Below are 25,667 nucleotides of genomic sequence, written 5' to 3' on the forward strand. Positions count from 1 at the left end.
ACTCATCATCAAGGTTGCACACACTACTCTCAATTAACTGAAATCCTAACACTACCAGTGCCTCTCTTTGATTGTGTAACATAAGAAATTCTGGTTCGTAACTGTCACTAATTAATGCCTGGAAAAGTCTGAAAATGATACAACACAAGGACATGACCATAGACGATGGACACTTCAAACCACCTCTGTTCACTAGATTAAAATACATCATCACTTCCCTGTCACTATCCACAAGTAATTCATTTTCACCCTGCAACGTTTTAATGCAGTCATCACACTTTTTACACAATATTTCAATCACTTGCAAACTGGTGTAGCTAGCAATGCACACCAAAATCCGCAGTGTTTCAAGGGGAACCGTTATGTGAACTACTTCTAATGCAGACTCTAATGCATCTAAATTGTTAATAATTCCATCATGGCTATTGTTATGGATATTACGGGCAAAGTCTTCGATAAAAACTGTCTTAAATATACATGATGAGGCAATGTCATTACATTTGTTTTAAGCAAAAAATTGTATGCACCAGGGTACGAATATGAGAAAGTCGCAGCCCATATCAGTAGTTCTGGGAAGTATCATATTTGATTGATTATAGAGAGCTCTAATTGTTAAAAGACAAATAGTATTTTACTTGCAGACAGACAGTTTAGAGGTTGGATACAGAGCCTTTCTAGATAAATTTGGAGCCATTTTAAACGACAATCTTTTCTCTGAGTGAAACAACTCTCTGAGGTCTGAAAATTTGGCCTCAGTAGTTGTAAATTTACAGACTGACTCTGTACCAACATCAACGTTCACCATTTCACTTCAAACTGCAAATGTCTCATCAACGTTTGGTATAATGAAGGTTTCATCTGATCTGTTCAACCAATTATTTCTAATGCACTTGAGAATATGTCCATTGTCAAAAAGAAGAAACAGGGACTTACATGGATCTGCTGGATTTTGAATACAGGGTTTCAAGTTATTACTACCATATAAAAGCTCAAACATTTTCCTGTTGGTGCGATGGTTATCAGCAATCAAGCAGACAACATAAAAACCTAATTCAACCATGACTTCTAAAACCATAAGTGTGAGATCATGCAGTGTTTCAGAGTTCATATTCTTCACCGGAAAAAGACCAATTACATCTTTATTACTAGAATGCAATGATGAAGCCATAAATACTTGCATGATAGATGCTGCATCATACTCTGAACTATATTCAGCCATTCCTACTAATTTACCAGCTTTATATGAGATTTTTGAGTTTACATGAACCTCGTCAAGCATTACTGACGCAACCTTTTCATTCTCTTTCAAAAGTTTGCTTTTTTCTCTGAAAAAAGCTACCTGTGCAGGACCTATGCCTGGACTGCTGGGGCCTATTTTCCTTGGTGCCTACAAAAGATTGAATGGTTTCACTTATAATGTTTCTGTGGAACAAATTCTTGAGTCTGAAAGAAAGCTCAAAGTGTTAGGAGTATTGAAGATGAGGTCTGCAAAACTTGGTGAATTTTCTTTCAAATAAAAGGACACTGAAACATTACTTAAGACACAAGCATATTCGGTGGATAATTAACTTGTGAATTCCAGTAGCAAGATAACCTCAACGTGCTGAGCTTACACCAAACTGAATGTAAACATGGCCCTACATGCCGGATACGCGTAGCCCAATGCGGCGGCCATTTTGTGACGTGCCTTCAGGTCTGATAATATTGTAGTTGGTCTTGCTTTAGCTAGAAGCGCAGCGAGCGATCCAGTCGAGCTTTATTGGATTAGCAGTTTGCCTTTTTCTATCACTACGAGCGCTATTGTGAGTCAATTCAGAGTTTCAGTTAAGCCCTTATAACTACATTTTGGTGTGGACATTTTTAAAAAATCAAAAATCGCCTGGGAGTATTGAACCAAGGAACATGTTAGAGAGAGTTATGTAAATAAGTAAATTTGGGTAGGATCTGAATGAAAAAGAAAAGGAGTAAAGGAACAAGTTATTTTAAAACTCCATTTAGGCCAAAAGTGAAAACTTTCGTTGCAAGTGAGAGAAATGCTTAATTTTACGTTTTCGTAGTAGGGGACCTCTACTTCATCTGCTAAGAAATAATTTCAACATTAAAATGAAACCGTGACTAAAATGATTTGTGACGTGAATTTCAAAAGCAAAGATGCCTAGCGAAATGATCGACGAGTCTTTCTTGAGAACGAATTTATATTTAGTTGAAACTGCAACAACTTTGTTTTACGGAACTATCACCCTGTTAAGGATAATCAGCCATTAACATAGCTTCCTGACCAAGCATTGTATACCCATCTTACCACACTATCTCCACAGTTTAATTATGTACGTGAGCGTTGTTAACTTGTAAACATAAAGGAGTGCATTTGCTCGTGTAATGGGAAGTTAATTGTGTCTGTGGCGGGAGAGGAGCGATACTACATGTGAAACTCAGCTTTCTACTCCCAGAAACTTTGCATATGGGGGTGGGACACTGAGGTGCTGTTAAGATACGCAGTGGTGTTTTCTCTCTATGAAGTCACCTGACTGGAGCGGCGGGAAATTCTATGTGAAATACAAACCACAGGGACATCACATTTCATAAGCATTCGACGGGATACGAACAGCGCCTTTCTCGACGAGAAACTCGTGGTAACGTTATAAATCTATCACACCTCATTTATACACTCAGCTCCGCGCCTGTGATTGATGATGATGATGATGATGATGCTTGTTGTTTAAAGGAGCTTAACATCTAGGTCATCGGCCCTTAATGGTACGAAATGAGACGAATGTAATGACAATTTAAAAGTCCAAAATCATCCACTGACCAGAATAAAAAAAAGTGATGATGAAGAATGAATGGATGAATATGAATTTAAAACAATCAGTGGGTCCGACTCACAATGCCCCACCTTCCTATAAACTATCTAGAACAATAATATTACTGACCAAGGGACTGCTTCCAAAAAACAATCCTCAATCAATGATGATTCTTGTCTAAAGGGGTTCAAAATCCAGGTCAACGGCCCCTCACAATGCTACCGGTACTGATCGCTGGTAAAGTAGAATCATGATATTTGGCATGTTGCGGTACTAATCAAAAGTAGCGTAGACTCACGGTGTTCCACACATTATGGTACTACTCACAAGTAACCTACGTCGCACAGGTAACGCAGACCTATCGTGTATCTCACATAATGACGCCACACATAGGCAACGCAAACCAATGGTGTTCGTTACGTAGGTGTACTTATCACGGGCACCGGTATTCCCGTTGTGCTCCTCATATAGTGGGTACTAATCACAGACAACGCAGACCCACGTTGTCGCTCATATAGTGGTACTAATTACAGCCACGGTAAACCCACAGTGAACCCACTCTCTGCTGCCATTAATCACAAAACTATTGTGTACCTAATATGGTGGGACTACTCACAAGTAAAGGCGATGCATGGTGTTCCCCGCTTGATGGTACTAATCACAAGTAGTTTCATGGTTCTAATACAATCATCCCTTGGTCGTCCCTTTTAGTCACCTCTTACGACAGGCAGGGGATACTGTGGGTGTATTCTTCGTCTGCGTCCCCCACTCCTACAGGGAGTGGTTTGTGATTGCCACATATATGTCACAAGGTACACGCCCTCCGCACAAAACATGAACGAAATATAAACAATACACAATACATCGGTAATGAATAAGTTTTCCAATACTAGTGAAAGTAGTCTTTTTTCGAAGCGTTGTGTCTGCAGTACGGATGTTCTCAAACCACCTATTAACTGTACCTTACTCCTCAACCTGATGCACAAGTGACTACGAGGTTTGTGCCTAATTACGACCCACTTTGATCTGATTGTGAGATCTTCCCCGCTCAAGTCTTCTGAACACATTCTATCGAACACCAGAACAAGCGAATACCAGTCGGTGCAGTTCAACGTATCATGACGAGCCCTGGGCAGCAATGCGAGTGATATGCATAAAGCACCTCCGGAAAATAGGACTGTATTTTCCTCTCGAAGTGACACATACGCCAGGACAATCAATCAATCAATCAATCAATCAATCAATCAATCAATCAATCAATCAATCAATCAATCAATCAATCAATCAATCAATCAATCAATCAATCAATCAATCAATCAATCAATCAATCAATCAATCAATCAATCAATCAATCAATCAATCAATCAATCAATCAATCAATCAATCAATCAATCAATCAATCAATCAATCAATCAATCAATCAATCAATCAATCAATCAATCAATCAATCACTACCGATCTGCATTTAGGGCAGTCGCCCAGGTGGCAACTACCAGTTGTTTTACTAACCTTTTCTTAAAATGATTGCAAAGAAATTGGAAAGTTATTCCAATCCCTAACTCCCCTTCCTATAAACGAATATTTACCCCAATTTGTCCTCTTGAATTCCAAATTTATATTGATATTGTGATCTTTCCTTCTTTTAAAGACACCATTCAAAGTTACTCGTCTACTAATGTCATTCCAAGCCAATCCCTCCACTGACAGCTCGGAACATACCACTTAGTCGAGCAGCTCGTCTCCTTTCTCCCAAGTCTTCCCAGCCCAAGCTTTGCAACATTTTTGTAACTCTACTCTTTTGTCAGAAATCATTCAGAACAAATCGAGCTCCTTTTCTTTGGATTTTTCCAGTTCTCGAATCAAGTAATCGTGGTTAGGGTCACATACACTGAAACCATACTCCAGTTGGTGTCTTACCAGAGACTTGAATTGAATTGAATTTATTGAACATTACAGGCGTACGCCCAGATACATGTTCACAATGCCAGGTTACGTAACATAGAAAGAACCATAAAAACCAACGAAACTGAACACTTATAAACAGAACTAAAACTATATCTACTAAGCTGCCACTTACATAGGCGGATGGCCAGTCCACATGTTAGGGCACCCCTACATCTAAATTAACCCTATAATCCTAAAATTAATTTGTTGGCCCCCTACAGGGCGAGAAACCAATCCACGTGTAAGGCGCCACTCCTACTACTACTGTCCGGCCGTGTCTGCCCCCTGCTGAGAAAAGGATGACACGCCCGGCCCTACTCGAGGGGCCCAAACGCGAAGCCCCCAACATCCCCTACCAGCTGACATTCCCTTTGCGGCTGGACACATACGGCGGAAATCCATATTCTCATGTGCACCGCCTCCCTCACTCCTCTCTCTACATATGTCTCTGTCATACTTTTCTAGACTCTCTGTAATTTTGGGATAGGCCCGTCCTATCCCGTCCTCTTACTAAACGAGTTGTACAGTCCAGGATACCTCTAGTGTAACTACATGTAGTTATCTCTGCTTTCTTTGCATTTTTCCCAAATACCTCTAGTAATATTAAATAATTGTTTTATTTTTCCAGATTTCTTCCATTCTTTGTTAAGTAGCCTTGTATGTGTGTAAAGTTCATGTTCATTTAGGATTTTATCCAACTCTTTCCTATATATCTCTAATATTTCTCGTTTCTTTACAGTCCTTAATCAAATTTGCCACTTCCATATTTGAATTACATAAAATACATTTATCTTCGTCTTTTTTCTCTTAAAGCTTCATTTTTATACACTCCCATCAACCACCAGATTATTCCTCTCATTTCCCTTTTTGTTAATATTTGTGCCCTTATAGTCATATTTTCACTTACTTTACAAAATTCTATTAGTGTTCTCTTGCTGTTGCATTGACCTTATTATTTGTCTTTCTGTACCTTTCACTCTTTGAACTACTTTCTTATGCAGTCTCCTGTCATCCCTTGATACATTACTTTCCCAGTATGATCCCATTATTTTCTGTGTATCCTAGAAGCTTCTTCACCCCATCCACCCAGTAGCCTTCGTTTAGATGTTTCATTTGGTGCTGAAAAGCTATGCCTAGAATTTCACCACCTCTCCCCGTTTTTAATCTCAACCAATACTTGACTATTCGTTTCGCAATATCAGCCCGTATACTTACCCCTTCACACATCATTCTTACTCCACTATTTGCAGTACAGTTTCGTAATCCCATAATTATTTTGGCAAATTTACTAACGATTGCCTCTAATGCTACAATTCCATTGTCTATTCCCCAAATCTCAGATCAATACAATACCTTAGCTTTAACAACAGAATTAAATACGTTTTTCTGAACTTCGTATTCTATGTTAGGCATCTTTTTAACGCATATTTTGATACCAGCCAAGGCACTTATTCCCTTCATTTTTGCTTTTTTTTATATGATCTGACCATCTACCATTGCTACTTATAATCGTCGCTAAATATTCGATTTTTTACCACTTCTAACTTTGTCTTTCCCATCCACCACTGTTCACTCTTAGAAAGTTTTACACCCCTTTTACAAACCATTACTCAGGTTTTCTGTGGGCTGACCTTTAAATTCCACTCTTTACAGTAGTTTTCTATCTCATCAATACTATTTTGCGTCTTGTTGGGCGTAAATGCGAGTAGAATGATATCGTCCGCACAGAATAGGCCTGGAATATTTTGATACTCAAGGCATGGATAAGCTCCTTTCTAAAATTCTTTCGAGTGGAAAATATAATTAATAAACAAAAATAATATGGGAGACAGTTTACACCCTTTTTAAGACCCAATTTAGAAGTTACCTCCCCCACTACTACACCATTTTTAACTTTGACATTACATTTAAATTCCGATTATATGTTATCAATTGCTCTTATAATTTTCCCTGATACTCCGATCTGCCCCAACTTGTGGACGACAGCTCTTCTACTCCCCGAATCGAACGCTTTTTCTAAATCGATTACAGTAATGTTCAACTTGCCTCTTTTCTTAATATATTTATCTATTATTGTTTTAACTAATACCATTATATTGTTACTCGTCCTCATTCAGTTTCTGAATCCTGCTTGGAATCTCGACAGGATCGAGCACTCCTCCGCCCAATTCATTAATCTTTTTGCCAATACCCCTGTGTATATCTTACTTAAAGAATCTAGCAATGTAATCCCTCTATAATTACTTGGGTTAGATCTTTCTCCACGTTTCTTATATACAGGACAGATGATTCCTTCTTGCCATGATTTAGGGAATCTTGCTCCCTCAAAAATCTTGTTAAATATTTTGACTATACTTGCTAGGATAAAGCAGGTTTTGCCTGCTTCCTTCCAGAATTCATTGTTTATACCAGAAATTGCTCCTGATTTCCCCTTCCTCCGTTTCTCTAACATTTCCCTTACTTCGTCGGCTGAAATTTCCTTATCTAAATCAGGCAGGGTGCACTCCAATCCTCTCGAGACTCCCATCTTCTCTACATTCTGTTTCCAACGATCTTCACCACATAACAGTTTACTAAAGTATTCTATCCATTCTCTATGACTTATATTTACCTGGATTATATTTTTTCTGTGTCTAAACATTTGATTTATTCTATACCATACTTTCTTAACATCATTATTCACAGCATCTCTGTTTAAGTTGTCAGTCTGTTTCTTCTGCCACAAATCTTTAGTTATAACCAATAATTCTTTGTACTATTTTCTTTTGCTACAGAATGCAGTTCTTGATTCATGCCCACCAAGTTTTCTGAATGTATCTAGTGCTATCATTACTTCTGCCTTTTTTGTCTGCATTCTTCATTGTAGCACCCACTGTTTCTTTGTATTACTTCCGAGTCCGCATTTTATGACCTGCCATCAGTATTGTGTTTTCTATTAGCTTTATCGCCTCGTCTATTTTATTTTCTTCAAACGCAATCTTAATTCCTGTCTTAATAATTTCAAATACCTCTCTTCGAAATATTCCTTGAATTCTGTGCTGAGCTCTTCACTCCATATAAACTTGGACACTGCTCTCTCTTTAATATTACTTTGATAATACCCCCCACTATTCTCTTCCGTGCTTACCATATTTATAATTATGGGTAAGTGATGCGATTCTCTCCAACCTTTAACATTTATCCTCTTAATGAGTGGTAATGCCTCCTTAGAACATAATACTAGATCAATATCACTACCACCCGTTTTGTTATAAACGTTCAATTACCCCTTTCATCACCTGGCCACCACCCATTTAAAATAAAGAGTTCTTCTGTTCCACATAATTCTAATAGTTTTTCGCCATAGTTATTATAACCTTTAGCTTGACTAGTTCTTTTTTCAATTAATATTTCCTCAGCCTCTTGCAGTCCTCGCATTGAAGTCCCCTATTATTACAATACCTATGTCCTCATGCATATTCTTTAATCAATTTATTTCTAATGCCAACTCTGTGAAAAATTCCCTGTTTGCCAAAGAGGAGCCGTCTGGAGGATTGTATACAAAACCAAGACATAGATTAACATCCCATCCCTCTTCTGTTTTAACCTTGTTTTCAACCAAATTATTTTTATATCTGATTCTATTATTTCAATTTTCTCCTTTACTTCTTCCCTTATCAAGGTTCGCATACCACCGGGATATCTACCTTTACGAGCATTCCTACCCCTTGACTTGCTATACGTTTTAAAATCTTCAATATGTACTTCATATCCCGGTGCTATCAAACTCTCAACAAAGGTAATGATATGCATTTATACTATTAATAACTTCACCTGTTCATTTCCTAACTTGTTCAAAAACCTTTTGTATTGACCGTACCAATATTCCATTCTAGCTATTTCTTACTTTTACCCTCAGGCAAATTACTTGTCTTTTATTTATTTCATTTCAATATAGGCACCTGAGCCAAGGCTCTTCTTGGTGCAATACAAATAAATTACAATGCCATCTATATTCACAAAGTAATTACAAAATAAAATACAGTAAGTATATAATTTAACATGATGTAATAAATGAGATAGGACAAAGATTCCTAACCATAATTACAACACTACTTCAAGTATTTAATTACATTACATTACATTTTGGAAGTGAGTTATACATAGTTATAGAAAAAATGCCAAAGAGAATTTTGACCATAAGTAGTTGAATGAATCTAATTGTAGTGAATATTATAAATAATTCTTGTTTCATAATTATGAATCTGTGAATTGGTAATTACGGATGTGTTTGAGCGGACTAATTTGTTCTGAATGTTATAGATCATAATTATAGAAGCCTTTATGCGGAGGTTGGGAAGTGATACTATATTACAATGTTTATACAGATCTTTAGTCGGTGTCAGAATGGGCAGTTTGAAAATTATTTTTAGTTTTCTCTTTCTAAGGACCTCTACCTTTCCAAATAATTCTTTATTACAGCATGCCCAGACTTGTATCATATAAGAGATTTGGCTTTCAATAAGAGTATAGTAAATACCCTTCAACAACCCACGAGAGAACTTATATCGCAATATACTGAGGATACCAATCACGTGATTACTCCACGACGGATTTTCATGTATAATCAGTCTTAAGAATTTAGTACTGTGCACTTTCATTACTCTTTGATTGAAGAAAAGCAGATTTTTTTCCAAATTTAATACATCTAAAGGTTTGTGAAAATTTAAGTAGTTTGTTTTTGTTAGATTTATAGTTAATCGGTTGGAATTAAGCCATGTTTCAAGTAATAGAATATCCTGCTGCATATTTTGTTCAAGTCCATAATTGATAGAGCCTGTATAAAAATATTAGTGTCATCAGCAAAAATGGATAGTCTTCCATTTAATTTAAGGTGACCAATATAATTAATGAAGATAAGAAACAGTAAAGGCCCCAGCACAGAACCCTGAGTCACACCAATTGAGATCACCTTTACATTACTTTGAGTGTTATTACATGTAACAAACTGCTCCCTATTAGAGAGGTAATCAACAAACCAATCCAATTTAATAACTCTAATGCCTGCTACTTCTAATTTATGTAATATAATTTTATGATTAACTGTGTCAAAAGCCTTTTTAAGATCTATAAATAAACCAGCTGCTAACATACCTGAGTCTAAAGCTTGATGTAGTTTAATAACAATATCCTCAATAGCATTACTGGTACTCGAGTGAGGTAGGAAACCATATTGAAATTGATAAAAATATTTATTATTTAACAAAAAATCTAATAATCTCTTTAACCACTTGTTCTAAAATCTTAGATAAAGGAGGTAATTACTTACATTAAATTTATCCATGCCTTTATAGATTGGTACAACTCTGCGATTTTAAGTTTGGCTGGTTCTTTACCCTCTGATAGAGATTTGTTAACTAATTTTGTGATGTGAGGTGTGGAACGAGCAGAACAACAGAGGGTGGGTTTTTCACAGAAATGTGCTCTTCCCAGACAACTGTCACCTAAGGAATACTGAGTGAACTTTGGAGGTGGAGGATTAGCTCAGAAGAACAACGAGCAGGTAGTAGAGGACGTACTGTGTCGAGCGACGGGGTGAGGGGGAGGATTATCTAGGAAGAACAATGTGCTGGTAGTAAGAAGGGACATACTGTGTCAAGTCACCAGTGAAAGAACACCTTTTTAAGTAAATATAGTTCATCATGCCTAAAACGAAATTATCTAAGAGTGCGCTTATACAACAATGGCTTGTACAATTTCCACGGATGACTTTTGATGGGATGATTATTTTCTGCCAGTACTGCAATAAACAGGTATGTGCATATATCTGAAATTTCATATTAATCTAAAACGAAGGTTTTGATATTGGCTCCTCTAATTAATTGTAGAGACCTAGTCCAGGCGACCTGGGTTCTATTTCCAGTACCGGCAGTAATTTAGAAATCTATGAGGTCTGGAACGGTGTTGACCCAGCATCGTGAGGACAATTGAGAAGCTACAGTGGGCAGAGGTCACGGAGGCAAGGCAATACGGCTGAGGGATGTTATCGTGCTGACCACATGCCACCCAATATCTGCAGGCCATAAGCTGGGCAGCAACCGTTATTGAAAGCCAAGGCCCTTCGGGGACTGTAGTGTTCTTGTTCTTAATTAATTAACTTTAGAGTAATAATGGCTTAATTTAAATAGTTCAAAATTACAAATTTTATTCAATACCTCACGTTTTCTATTTCTCATCTTAGTCTCTAATTGACATCACTTTCTTGTGTTTTAGATTTCACGTGAGAAAAAACGCCACCTTCAGCAGCATGCAGATACTGCCAGTCACAAAGCGAAAGCGAAAGCAGCCATGAAAAGTAACATTAGACAGACTCTGCTCACACAAACTATATCTCCTACAACCCATAATGGTTTCTATGCTGATATGTATAGAGCCCTAGTTGCAGCAAATATCCCCTGGAATACTGTGCATAATCTGGTTTTCAGAGATTTTTTTACAGAAATACACAAAGCAGCACATCCCATCAGCATCTACATTAAAGAAAAACTACTTAGATATTTGTTACAATGAGGTCATTTTGTCAATCAGGGAGGATATTGTTGAGTCTTGCATATGCTTGTGTGTGGACGAAACCACCGACTTTGTCGGCAGGTACATTGCTAACCTTATGGTAGGAAAACTGTAACCCAATCAGGCATCTACCGCTCACCTTCTTTGCTCTAAACAGCTTGAGAAAGTCAATAGTCAAAGCATTGCATACTTCATCAACAAAGGGTTGCAACTGTTGTACCCTGGGAGTGTCGATGATTCTAAAGTCCTTCTCCTTGTCCCCGATGCTGCTTCCTACATGATTGCCACTGCATCTCTTCTCAAAACTTTCTATCCTTCTTTAATTCATGTTACTTGCATGGCGCATGGCTTGCATAGACTCGCAGAAACAGTTAGGGCCGAGTTTCCTGCAGTAAATACTTTTATTTCAACAATGAAGAAAGTGTTCTGTAAGGCTCCATCAAGAATAGCCATCTTTCGAGAGAAACTCTCCTCTATACCTTTCCACCACAGCCAATCATCACCCGTTGGGGTTCCTGGATGGAAGCTGCCCTGTATTATGCAGAACAACTTGAGGAAATCATGACTGTGATAGACAATTTGCCTTAAACGGACAACTCTGCATGTGTGTCGTCTGTCAAAGAGCTGTTAAATGATTGTTCCAGTGTTCAGAGAGACATTGCGTATATTCAGGCAAATTTTTCATTTCTTCCAGTCACCATTACAAATACGGAGGGAAAAAAAGAAACAGTCTCAAACAGCAATTTTCTGTAATCGAGGAAGCTGAGAATAACAGACAAAGTGCTAGGGTTAAGGTAGAGGATAAAATAAGAGACAAGTGGTCTAATGTACTGCAGAAGAACCCAGGTTATTTAGTGCTGAAAAGGGTACATCAGGTAATGGACGGGGAAAAGGTAGACTTACCAAGTGAAATTCCATTGAAAAATGTAGGTAAATTTTCCTATGCCCCTCTAACATCTGTGAGTGTGGAGCGCTCTTTTTCTGCTTTCAGAATGATTTTAATAGACAAAAGACACAGCCTGACTGTGGAAAATTTAAAGAAGATTATTGTTATATACTGCAAAGCAAACTACGAATGAAAGTACTGTAGGAATGTTCCTCACAAATAATAAACACATACTCCATTCGCGTTTACACCGTTATTGGATGCCTACAGTGCTGTAATTGTGTACAGTGAATTTATTATTAAGGTTTTAGACCAGTACTGTTAATGACATATCATATAATCCATAACTCTTTTTGACACATGACTTTTTTATATTGTTTTTGATAAATCTCTTTTTTATTCTGCCTTAATTTTGCAGTTGTTTCGGTTAAGAATAGGGATACTACGTTTGTTAAAGTAAAAAAGTATCACGTTACAGTTTAAGTGAATATTGTAATATTTTAAAGTCCATTTCCTGCCTATCCACACATTTTAAAAACATATTTTAAGTGCCTATTTTCTCTTTTAAAAGCCTATTTACTTGTTTTAAAAGCCTATTTTAGGCGCCTAAAACTAATTTTTTTTGAGCCTAAAATCCCAGGTCTAATGATTACACAGCACTTTTAAGGTTAGCCAGCAGTACGTGATTTTTCTTTCAATCGTCGCTCGGAAATGTACATTACTATAACGTAGGAAACCTTCAAATTCCTTTAATTACCCGCCACAAACACAATATTAGAGCCGCCATTAATTCTTACTTCTAGTCATTCTCTTTTTCTCCCGTTCTAGAATACTGCCCTCTGGTGAACTAATAACTTATTTGTCTATATTGCCTTTCTGTCCTTTGCCCTTCTTAGCCCAGAAGTCCATTAAACTCAAGGATTTATCTCTCCCTGCCAACATCTTGCTTCTGTCATCAGATGGGCCGCTTCTCCCTGGATTCGTGTCGACTCGGCATTCAGCTGGTTGTCCATCCCCCTCCACTATGCGTTCGTCACTCTGCTGTCTTCTGTTCTTCTGTAGAGTATGAAGGTCGCTGTTATCATCAGATTGTACATTGTCAGCCACCGTACAGGAAGCTGACTGGCGAATTCCTTGCTCTACAGACAGTTGCACTTCCTGGTGCGATGAACTCAACTGCCGTTCCATTTCCTGTAGCTGTGCAATTGACCAAATACGCGACCAGTTACTGTCACCTACTATAAGAAGTTTGCCTCTTATGTATGCTTTTATTCCATAATTCCTAGCTTGTACTAGATGAAATCGCAAGAATCTCTGTTCCATGACAGTATACATATCTCTTCTCACCCAAATCCTTTCTCCTTTTAGGTTCTTCGCATTGAGGATGATTTTGTTCGCCTTCAGAGAGGAGATCAAATTAACTTTAATAGGTCTTTTCCCTTTGACTCTCCCCAGCCTATGAATTTCATCAATGTCGTCTTCTTACAATTTATCTTTATATGATTATTTATAATATCCAACACTTTACTGGTTAGATAATTCAAATCCTCCTTTTCATTTTCCGATATTCCGTATATGAAAATATCTTCCTCTTAGTGTCCGGAATAGTCATTTTAATTTTTCCATTTCCCCTTCAATCCCCTTCATTTTCACCTTCAGTAATTCTATTTCCCTACAGTTTTCTACCACCTTTTCTGTCATAATTCTTATCTCTTCTTTTATAGTCTTTCATTTCTGCCATATCATTTCTCAACTCGCGAATTAGCTCCCCCCGTTTGATCAATCTGGCAAGCCTCTCTGACTATTTCCTTAATCTTTTCCATATCCTCCCAACTCATTGATCCCTTTGGTCCAGAGTTCACTTCTATGCCTCCTATTATCAGAAGAATTGCCACTATTGCTACCACCATCATAGTTACCTCGAGCCCAGATTGTCGTAGGTGCACCTTCCCACTTGCCGTACACACACTCTTCACTCGCCCGTGCCATCGCCCTATGGCTCTACAGCAATATTCATTCTTCTCACTCAGCACTCACTGAACAATACAACCTCTCGCTTCGCTAGCTCGATTACAACGACCAGAGACTTATATGCACTCTCACTTACACACTAACTACACCCCCTCCGCCACCCTCACAACCTATGCGGAGATCTGCAACCTTTATTTACAATCCCATTTATGTGCTTACCCAGTGAAGATCTCTCCTAGGAACCTAGGTACCTACTTACAATGATCTCCAAAGGGGACTTTCACCCTATCAAGTCAATAATTAAAACTGGGGGGACTTTCCCTATTTTTGAAACTCACAACCTGATTTTTAACCCCGTTTATCATCATGCGATTACGTACTGTCATTCTTACAACATTATCGAGGATATTTTGCAGTTTCTCGCAATCTTGTAACATTTATTACTCTTTACAGTACGGATTCATGTTTAAATGGTTAGCGTGGTGGTCTTTGGTCACAGGGTTTCCGGGTTCGATTCCCCACAGCGTCTAGAATTTTAACCATAATTGGTTAATTCCTCTGGCGCCGGCACTGGGTGTATGTGTTGTCTTCACCATCATCATTACGCGCAGGTCGCCTACGGGAGTCAGATAAAAAGATCTGCACCAGACCTCTCCGGAGGCCATACTCCATTTAATTTCAATACAGAATAACGTCATCCGCAAAAAGCCTTATCTCTGATTCCACTTAACTCATATCATTTATACAAATAAGAAAACATGAAAATCCAATAAATTTACCTTGAGGAATTCCCCTCTTTTATTACATGGTCAGGTAAAACTTCGCTTACTCTACTTTTCTGAGTTCTATTTTCTAGGTATATAGCCACTCGTTCGGTCACTCTATTGTCTAGTCCAATTGCAGACATTTTTGCCAGTAGTCTTCCATGATCCACGCTATCAAATGCCTTAGATAGGTCAATCTCGACACAGCCCGTTTGACCTCTGCTATGTCCTGCTGGAATCCTAGAAGTGGAATAACCTTTCCTAAACACGAACTGCCTTCTATCAAACCAGTTATTAATTTCTCAAACATGTCAAATTCAATCAGAAATAATTATTTCCCAAAGCTTACATGCAATGCATGTCAAATTTACTGGCCTGCAATTTTCAGCTTTACGTCTATTACCCTTTCCTATATACACAGGGGCTACCCGTTCTTTAGGGCCGCTTTCTTCGCAATGATAGCCCAGATTAATTTATAAATATATCAGGACAGTCGCTCTAAACAACTTCCCCCCTCATTTACCTTCAAGGACAAATTTAATATTCTGTAAATTTTATGTAATTATTTGTGTGATAGTGTTGGACTTAGAAAGTTAAGCTGGGAGTAAGTTAGTGTACCACTCAAACTACTGCGGATTCTAGTGTTAAAGTGCTGAAGACATTTAAGTTAGCTGCGAGTTTGATCTTACTACATTGTAATTATTATGTTACTCGTATTTATATATTATGAGCGTATTATTTTCGAGATTCTGCGTTGTGATTATATAGCGCTAGATATAAGGAATTATTTGCAGTTATTTCTGTACATTTCATACGAATTTGTATACGATGTTTCTTTCCTTCTTCTGTTCTTTACTTCTTGTTCAACGTCGTACTAACACATTGAAGGTTTTTGGCGAAGCAAAGTATGGAAAGGTGAAGGTGGCGACCGTGGTCTTAATTGAAGTACAGCCCCAGCATTTGCCTGGTGTGAAAATGCGAAACCACGCAAAATCATCCTCAGGGCTCCCGATGATGAATTCGAACCCACAGTCTCCCGAATGCAAGCTCACCACCGGGCCAACTCGCTCGGTATCGCGATTGTTTCTAATTGTTAGTATAAGTTACAGTACTCGCAAGATCCCAGTCCTTTTTTAGAATTTGTTTTACGTCGCACCGAAACAGACAGGTCTTATGGCGACGATAGGATAGGAAAGGCCTACGAGTGGAAAGGAAGTGGCCGTGGCCTTAATTAAGGTATAGCCAACTTGCCTGATGTGAAAATGGGAAAACGCGGAAAACCATCTTCAGGGCTGCCGACAGAGGGGTTCGAACCCACTATCTCCCGGATGCAAGCTCACAGCGCGGTCGAAAAAGAACAACGCTTGACCAAAGGAGGTCGGATAGGATAGATGAAAGTGAGGAGCCTGGTACAAGTAAGCGGAAGCAATGCCAGGATCGTCAGATAGCTCCTCAGTTGTAATCACGAAGCTGCAGGCCTTCGGATGAGCAGTGGAGCTGTTGCGCCAACAAGCTTGAGTAGGGATTTCAAGAAAACCAAATAACCCTTTACGATTATAGAAAGAGGAATTACGGTTTGGAATAGTTTCTTCTTCTTCTTCTTTATCTGTTTACCCTGTAGAGTCGGCTTTTCTCTCGGACTCAGCGAAGGATCCCACCTCTACCGCCTCAAGGGCAGTGTTCTGGAGCTTCAGACTTTGGGTTAGGGGATACAACTGGCGAGGAGGACCAGTACCTCGCCTGGGCGACCTCACCTGCTATGTTGAACATGGGCCTTTTTAGGGGGATGGGAAGATTGGAAGGGATAGACAAGAAAGGAAGCAGCCGTGGCCTTAAGTTAGGTACCATCCCGTCATTTGCCTGAAGGAGAAGTGGGAAACCACGAAAACCACTTCGAGGATGGCTGAGGTGGGAAACGAACCCAACTCTACTCAGTTGACCTCCCGAGGCTGAGTAGACCCCTTTACAACCCTCCTACCACTTTTCAAATTTCATGGCAGAGCCGGGAATCAAACCCGGGCCTCCGGGGGTCGCAGCTAATCACACTAACCACTACACCACCGAGGCGGACGTTGCAATAGTTTACCAAACGATATGTTTCATAAATTTTCAAGTTCTTTGGAATCATTTAAGAAAAGGCAAACTAAACAAGAGATAGGGAATCTGCCACCTGGGCGACTGCCCTAAATGCAGATCAGTGGGGAATTATTTATTTATTTTATTATTTATTTATTGATAAACAGCTATTGTAAAATATTGCAGGCTTGTCTAATCCCTGTAACTAACTTGAACCAAGAACTCATTCTACCATCCATTCTCACTGTAGCCCATTTGTCGACATAAATGCCTTTCATTACTTGTAATAATCTACCCTTAACCCAACAATCCGTCAGTACGGCGAATACGGTATTCTGCCATAAGCCTTTTCTAGTTCTACGAGACATAAATTATTATTATTATTATTATTATTATTATTATTAATAATAATAATAATCTGCAATCTTCAGAATCTTCAGAATATAACTTTCTAAGTACTTTGTAGTGCAGGAGATGTGTAAATAGCCCAGCTTTGAGTGGCGTACTGGACTCCTGTGAACGCTACAACGATTACATAATTGCCATGTCTTTGATGGCTAGAACCAATCTCTCGTTAAAGTTGGGCACAGACGCAGCGGACTTGTTGATCTGCCTCCCCGAGGCTGCGCCGACGCCGGGCACACTGCGAACCACGTGCTAGTGCATATAAAACACGGAGCGTAACGACGCGGGCCAGCAGTCCGACTCTCTGCGTCTGTGACATCCGCTACAGCTGTCAGTAAGGTAGGTTAACAACCCTCTCTAACTTGCACTCTAATCAGAAGAAAATGCACTGATGTCACCACCTTCTGCTTACTACATTTTCACCTAACTGAATATCTCCCTGTTGCTTTATGCCGTTAAGAAAATGATCCAAGTAAACTATGAACTACGATGGTGAATGATTATAGCCTTGTCTAACACTTATAACTACCTTGAAGTAAGAACTCATTCTACAATACATTCTCACTGTAGCCTAATTGTCAACATAAATGCCTTTGGTTACACAGATCCTAATTGATGCTTACTTTCTCGACATATGGTAAATAGCCGGTGTTTTAGACGTCCTATCTCAATGCCTTCATCATCATCTCTCAGGTTTCTACCTGACGCTGAAAAGGGTAAGCTCTCGCTGTTTGTATTTCTGGGAGAGTCTCGATTTTTTGGATTTCGCAATACTTTATCATGTTAGCTTGAAGAATCCTCTTTCTGGAAAAAATAGCATATGGTAGACTGAATTCGTACAGTCTCTCATGAAGGTCAGTAAATATTTGAAATTTTTCCGATTTTTTAATTATTTCGTTTAGGCTAGACAGTCTGAATTGCTTTAAATGAACAAACCAACATCACGGTCTCGTGTCTCCTGTCTTGTCCACAGATACCTTGTAACAACATTATGAAAACCAAAACAAAGTACAAAATGGCTTTTGTGCTAATCAATATGATTTTTATTAATTTGAATTCATTGTAACGGGCACAATATTTTGTTTTCCACTTTCAACTAGAGGACTTGGTATATGTTTTTGTTACGTACATGGTCTCCATTCTTAAAGGACGATATAATATTTTAGTTGTTACTCTAATAGACAAGAATATGGTGTACTAAGGACAGTCTCGAGTCTAATAGTAAAGTCCCTGTTCCCTGTGACGCCTAAAACCAGATATTTGGATTTAATAATAGTTTATCATCAGATGGAGCAAGCTTTTTGACGATGTATTGCCAATGTCTATCCTTGAGGAAAATACCTTTAGGCACTCCCAAATTTAGTTGGCGCTGAACGCTTTATGAAAAGGACTGATTGACAATATATCACCAATGGTGACACTAACCTAGAACGTGTTTTTTAAAGTTATTATTTTATTCGATCATCTGTTATTTTGCGAGAAGAGATTACATTCTATGTTAAAATTTTTTGAGACGATATTTTCAAAAACACGCCTTGATCATTTTCACCACAACATGTGGTAAATAGCTGGTGTTGTAGGCGCAAGTTACATCTGTAAGAGATTGTCGCCTTGCTCTCTATGCTCGTATTTTAAAAATTAGATCCTTACACTTTGTGTCGACGTTTTGTCTATTACTGAAATTGGTCAGCGTGAAACTGCGAGATATGTTTCATTTGAGAGAGCAGTAAAATTACTAGCGGTCGGTTTCACACGCTAAAAATGTTGAGTTTTTGGTAATAGGTGGTATAAGATTTCCTCGTACACGATGTTTTCCTCCTCATGTATGAAAATGAACGCATGATATTGTATATTCCTCGCGTTTAATCTTTTATCAGACCTTGTTCTATGGGTCATCGGTCCATAGACTAGCTTGATGCAGCACTCCATGGCACCCTATCCTGTGCTAACCTTTTCATTTCTACTGCATCCTACATCTGCTTTGCCATCATCTACGGTTCTTACCGCCTTCACTAACCTCAACAACTAACTGAACAAGTCGTGGGTGTCTTAAGATATGTCCTATCATTCTGTCTCACCTACTCATCAAATTTAGGCAAATCGATCTGCTCTCACCATTTCGATTCAGTATCTCTTCATTTGTGATTCGATGTACCCATCTCACCTTCAGCATTCATCTGTAATACCACATTTCAAAAGCTTCTACTCTCTGAGCCACTCATGTCCATGTTACAATGCCACGCTCGTCTTTAAAATATCTTTCTAATTCCTATGTCAGTGTTCGAAGTGAACACATTTCTTTTCCTTGCTTGTCCTAGACTGCATTTTATGGCCTTACTTCTGCCATCGTTAGTTATTTTACTACCCAAGTAACAATATTCACCGACTTCCTTTAAGACTTAATCGAGAAGTTCCTGCATCACCTGATTCGTTCAACTGCACTCCATTACCTTTGTTTTTGACTTATTTATTTCCATCTTGTACTCCTTCCTCAATACTCTGTCCGTATCGTATGTATGTTTAGTCCTCAGCCCGAAGGCTGGTTGGATCCTCAACAGCTCCGCCATCAGCTGTCATAGATGGCCTAGGCATCACTGAAGAGGCGTACTAGGGAAATGAGGAGTGAGGTAGTTTCCCGTTGCTTTCCTCACCGAGCCAGAAGTTGCTATTACATATCAGTCTGCCAAGCCCACTGAAATGCATGCAACAACCTACCCTATGAGCAATATTTTCACACCATTCATAGCAGGGACTGGCTGCAGAAGGAATGGCATTACTAGCATCACTCATACCTCAGTCACTTTCATTTTGTCAAAGCCAAGGATAAAGCTGAGACAGATTAATGAAAGTAACAAGATTGCTCTAGCCCATACCAGAAGACGTAGTGCACTGTAAACACTAGGTCCCGCCAGCAAAGGCATCTGTCCGTATCATTCAGCAATTTCTCCAGATCTTCTGCAGATTCAGATAAAATAACAATATCATCGGCAAATTTCAGAGTTTTGATTTGGATTGTGATTGCTTTTCCAAATTCCTCTTTGATTCCCTTTATCGCCTGTTGTATGTAAACACTGAAAAGGAGGGGGCAAACTGCAATCTTGTCTCACTCCTTTGTGGAATGGTGCTTGATTCTCATCGCTGCAGACTGATTGTAGATAACCCTTCTCGGTATCTGATCCCGATCCCCTTCAGATGGTCCCATCAACATTATCAAATGACCTTCCAAGATCTACGAACGCCATGTACGTGGGCTTGTCGTTCTTAATTCGATCCTCTAAAATCAGACGTAAAGTCAGGATTGTTTCAAGCGTTCCTACATCTCTTCTGAGGCCAAACTGATCTTCTCTCAACTCAGATACAACTTGTCTTTCCATTCTTTTATCGGACTTCATTTTAATTATTATCAAAGTATGATTCACCTCTCCTGTAGATATAAATCGTCTGGATACCAACAAAAACATATTACATCAATATGTTCAAATGTCTCTGAGAATTGTGTACCTTTGAGGAACCGTCCACTCGTTTTTCTTCTGATGGACTGTATGCACCTCTGCACTTAGCTTACTCCTTTCTCCCCCTGTCATACTTAAATAATTCCTGCGGTCTGAAAACTCTTAAATGATTTGCTAGTCTTAATAAGTCTATCGAAGTGATAAAAGAAAAGGATTTTGTTTCAAATTTTGAAGTTTTTTTTACTGCACGCTGTAACATACGTAGGTTTATTGTACATGTCGCAGATGATTTTCTAGAACTTGCTATGCTCAAAAATGCTTGGTTGAGGGTTTAGACAGCGTGTATAAAGAAGACGTTCAAATGTATACTTTTTCCTTGATTTGTTTCATTTAAGTCCGCACAGTTTTGATACTTCCTTTCTCATACACCTTAACTTTTCTCCACGATTGCTAAAATGTAAAGCTAAATTTGCAACATCATCCATTACGTGGTCCAGGAGACTAGCACACACAAATATAGACGGAGCTCCTTAATATGTTATTGAATTAAATTAATAAAACTCTATCAACTTTTCAGGGGATTTTGTTATCACTTAGAACGTAGTGTTGGCATACGCATAAAATAATTATAGTGCATTTTGTCATTCAGTAGAGTAATCAGTACTTTGTTGCATCACCTGTCTTCATAAGGGCTTTAGTGCGAACGTAGTGTACTTGTAATGCCCTCTACATATATTATTCAGAACAAGATTCCATGGAACACAACAATAACAGATTACAAATCTAGTGTTGTTCGTAGAAGTACAAGCAGTAACAAGAATTATAACTCGATAATAATCGTGCTATCTAAAATCATTAACAATGAAGTTGTGTCCACACAACTCAAAAGTTAGTGTCTGTGATAAATTGTTTTACTGTTTTAACAAATAAATGTAGAGCCAAATTAACAAAATAGCAATGCCAGTGACGAGTCACTGAAAGTATAGGTGAGTAGAAATAGACGAAGAAGAGAGGGCCATCTACGAGCCAACAAAAGAATATTTCAAAGACACGTGCAGAATTTCTAGCGTTAAAATTGTTCGACTGTTAATCCGCGCCAAAGGAACAACAGCTAAATTTTGTCTGAAACATCTCGTAAATCTCGAAGTTCCTAATAGCATCCTCCTAGATGTGTAAATATTAGTGATGAAGGGGTCACTTCAAATTATTCGCAATCTCCGTCAAATCCATTTTTTTAAAAATTGCTTTTACGTTGCAGCGACACAGATAAGTCTTATGGCGACGATGGGATGGGAAAGGGCTAGGAGTGGGAAAAAAGTGGCCGTGGACTTAATCAAGTTACAGCCCCAGCATTTGCCTGGTATGAAAATGGGAAACCACGGGCTTCCGACAGCGGGGTTCAAACCCAGTATCTCCCGAATGCAAGCCCGCAGTTGCGCACCCTGACAGCAGGGCAAACTCGCTTGGTATTATTATTATTATTATTATTATTATTATTATTATTATTATTATTATTATTATTAACGACTTGGATTCTTTTTCTGTGTAACTATGATGGGCATTTTGTCCCAGGCTGGCCTTTCGAAACGTTGTTCGTCCGGGGAAGACAGTTAAAGGTATATTTCACCTTTGGGAATAACAGTGACCGACAATCAATATTCTAGTAATCTAATTCCAATATCAGCGAGGGTCCTCTTATACTAATATGCAACTAACATTCAGTAGTACTCCTACATGTAAGATCATTAGAGTAATAAATTTCCTTTCTGATTGTCATATTACGGCGAATAAAACTGCTGATTCTAATAATAACAATACACTTACCATTTTGTCCGACTCGTTGGCTGAATGGTCAGTTTACTGGCCTTCGGTTCAGAGGGTTCTGGGTTCGATTCCCGACAGGGTCGGGGATTTTCACCTTCATTGATTAATTCCAACGGCCCTGGGGCTGGGTGTTTGTGCTGTCCCCAACATCCCTGCAACTCACACACCACACATAACACTATCCTCCACCACATTAACACGCAGTTACCTACACATGGCAGATGCCGCCCACCTTCATCGGAGGGTCTGCCTTACAAGGGCTGCACTCGGCTAGAAATATCCACACGAAATTATTATTATTTACTTACCATTTTTACCCTCCGTAGATTTTTTTCCAAAAACATTATCAAAGTTTATGGTACACCTATACTTCTCTTCATGTTGTAGCTGGATGAATAATTAATTATATCTGCACGAAAGAAAAACCTGAAGCATTCGTGCCTCGCGTGTTTCTAACGTAAATTGGGGCATTATCAACCAGTAGTTCACTCACGGTTTGATTGGACCTACGCTTTATTCTCCCAAGCCAATATCTCTTTGTAGAATTCTGTACCGGAAGCCCGCCTCGTGGCCATGAGGGTTAAGGCGTCACAGGGTAGTAGAGGTCGGAGTATACAATTTCCAATCACCAGACTGCGTGCCAAAAGCCTGGATTACATGCCAAACAGTACTCATGTGGAGTGAGGGCACATGACGCTGTTGATGGTGAGTCGTCCGTCCTTGGTGTTATTCGACAGGAGTAGCCTACGTGCCGGCACCGGGTTTCACCCTCTTCCTACGTCATTATCATCATGATACCACGTCCAGACGCGCGGATCGTACATGGGCGTCTACCAGACGAGCCAAACTCGTCCTCTGATACTCCCGACACTAAAAGCCGTGCCATAACTCAAATAAACAATGCATAGAATACAGTTAATGTTTAATTGATTTGTAATACAGTAATATCAAACACGAGATGGTGAGTTTATTCAAACCGACACTATCCCTTGGTTCCCCTCTTTGCACAAGGAGGGAGGGGAAGTGGGGACGTGTCCCCACAAACCCTACTGGCCGAGATGCCAGTGAAATAATGTGAACATTTTCTTGAACTCATGAACGGGGCTCACGTCATTCAGGTGAACCGAACACGCCTTTACCGTTTTATTTAGGCAGCCCCTAGGAAAATAACAATATGTACATCTCTGCTACACAGAAAAACATAAAAACCAAACCAAACCCCATGGCAGAACAGCCCCGAAGGACCTTGGCCTGCCAAGCGACAGCTGCTGAGCCCGGAGTCCTGCAGATGATGAGGTGTCGTGTGGTCAGCACGACGAAACCTCTCGGCTGTTATTCTTGGCTTCCTAGACCGGGGCCGCCATCTCACGTAGGCTGAGTGGACTAGAATCAGCCCGCAGGTTAGTTAAAAATCCCTGACCTAGGCGGGAATCGAACGCGGGGCCTTCGGGTAAGAGGCAGGCTCGCTATCGCTACAGCGCGGGGCCGACCGATAAAACATAGAATCATGGATATATTTTGGAACTTAGAAAACGAGACAGCGAGTACAGATTCTTTGTTTATTCCCCTCTTAGTAGCCTCTTACGATACGCACGGGTACAGATAGGGAACACATCCTTTCAGTTCACTCACAGGGGAGACAAATAGTTCCGATAAATAAATAAATAAATAAATAAATAAATAAATAAATAAATAAATAAATAAATAAATAAATAAATAAATAAATAAAAAATTCTTGGGACGAAGAGATTTTGAGAAGCTCCGACTCTTCTCTGCATGATGCTCCCGATCCCCCAGAATCCGATGATCGGGAGAAACCGGACTAGGTGTGTCCAGAGCCTGGGGTAGTTGCTGTGATAACGTGTTATCCATCATGCCAATGTTGCAAGTTGAAGATACATGCAGGGGGTGATCATACTGGTATGCTCACAAGGTTAAGATCGAGAGGTGCCTCTTGGTGTCTTCCGGCTAACTTATCATTTACAATTAATTAGGAGTCCGTGGTTAGAACTTCGGTTGTAAGCCGAAGAGCCAGTTCTTCCGCACTCTCACCCGTTGGGAAAAGACAACTGGTAGGAAGTGGTCGACAGGACGCAAGATGCAACACAGTGCATTCATGAAGAGATTTTGGGAGGATAAGAAGGCACAAACCATCAAACCAACTAACAAGTTCAAACGCGCTCTATGAATGGGCATAACGAAGGAAGAAGAAGAAGAAATAAATAATTTTCTCTTCCCCCCTCAGATTCCGCAGTGTTCAGAATTTTAATTAATATTTTGCTGTTTGAACTATTCGCCACTCTTCTGCTTATAGCCTCTCTCTATAGACGTCCAACATCAACAACGCCTTTCCGTTCAGCTAAACGGCGTCGTTCTTCAATTTATATGGCGTACACTGGTTGCCTCGTTACGACCGAAAACCGACGACGCTAAATTGCTTACGCTAATTCATGATGGACCCCCAGCGCATAGCTGGCACGATTCATAAACTTGTACTCATCAAATAGACACCGCGAAGCACCCCTCTGGACAGACGGCAGAGAGCTGGTTTTCAGAGATCGGAATGGCGGCTTCGCACGAAGTATTTCACTAATGGCAGAATTGGTGCGGAACGCGATCATTGAAACACTTGGGTTGTAGCACCCCGTTGTTGAAACTCGTAACCCTTGTATACATCGCTGTTGGAGTGGCGAGCTGTGTGAACTATTCAACTAAATTATAAGCATAATTACAGTGGAATTTCGTAGTGTAGTTCTAAATGAAAGGTCGACCTGTCAAGTCTACCCATGGAGTAGAACGCTGGCTGTTTCTGTCCACGTGCTTCACATTTAGTGAAGTTATTGTTTTGATAAATTATTACAATTTCCTTTAATATTCCCTTAATATTCTTTAGTAAAAATGGGGCTATTGGTGGGGTTTACCTTAAAATCCCCGACAACGCCATGTGAGCGGTGTCCGGGAGAATTTTTTTAAAAATTTCTGAATGTTTCTC

General features: G+C 39.4%; 1 protein-coding gene across 2 annotated transcripts in view; it reads left to right on the top strand.

The window, feature by feature from the left end:
* Positions 1 to 17,701: 17,701 nt before the first annotated feature.
* Positions 17,702 to 25,667, top strand: part of LOC136867495 (uncharacterized) — a 743,927-nt gene continuing 735,961 nt past the window's right edge. For both annotated transcript variants that reach the window (XM_068227105.1, XM_068227106.1), the window contains exon 1: positions 17,702 to 17,738. The gene's annotated coding sequence lies outside the window, so the exon portion shown is untranslated. The remainder of the gene's footprint in view (positions 17,739 to 25,667) is intronic.

The sequence above is a fragment of the Anabrus simplex genome, chromosome 3, assembly GCF_040414725.1.
Source record: "Anabrus simplex isolate iqAnaSimp1 chromosome 3, ASM4041472v1, whole genome shotgun sequence".
Classification (NCBI taxonomy): domain Eukaryota; kingdom Metazoa; phylum Arthropoda; class Insecta; order Orthoptera; family Tettigoniidae; genus Anabrus; species Anabrus simplex.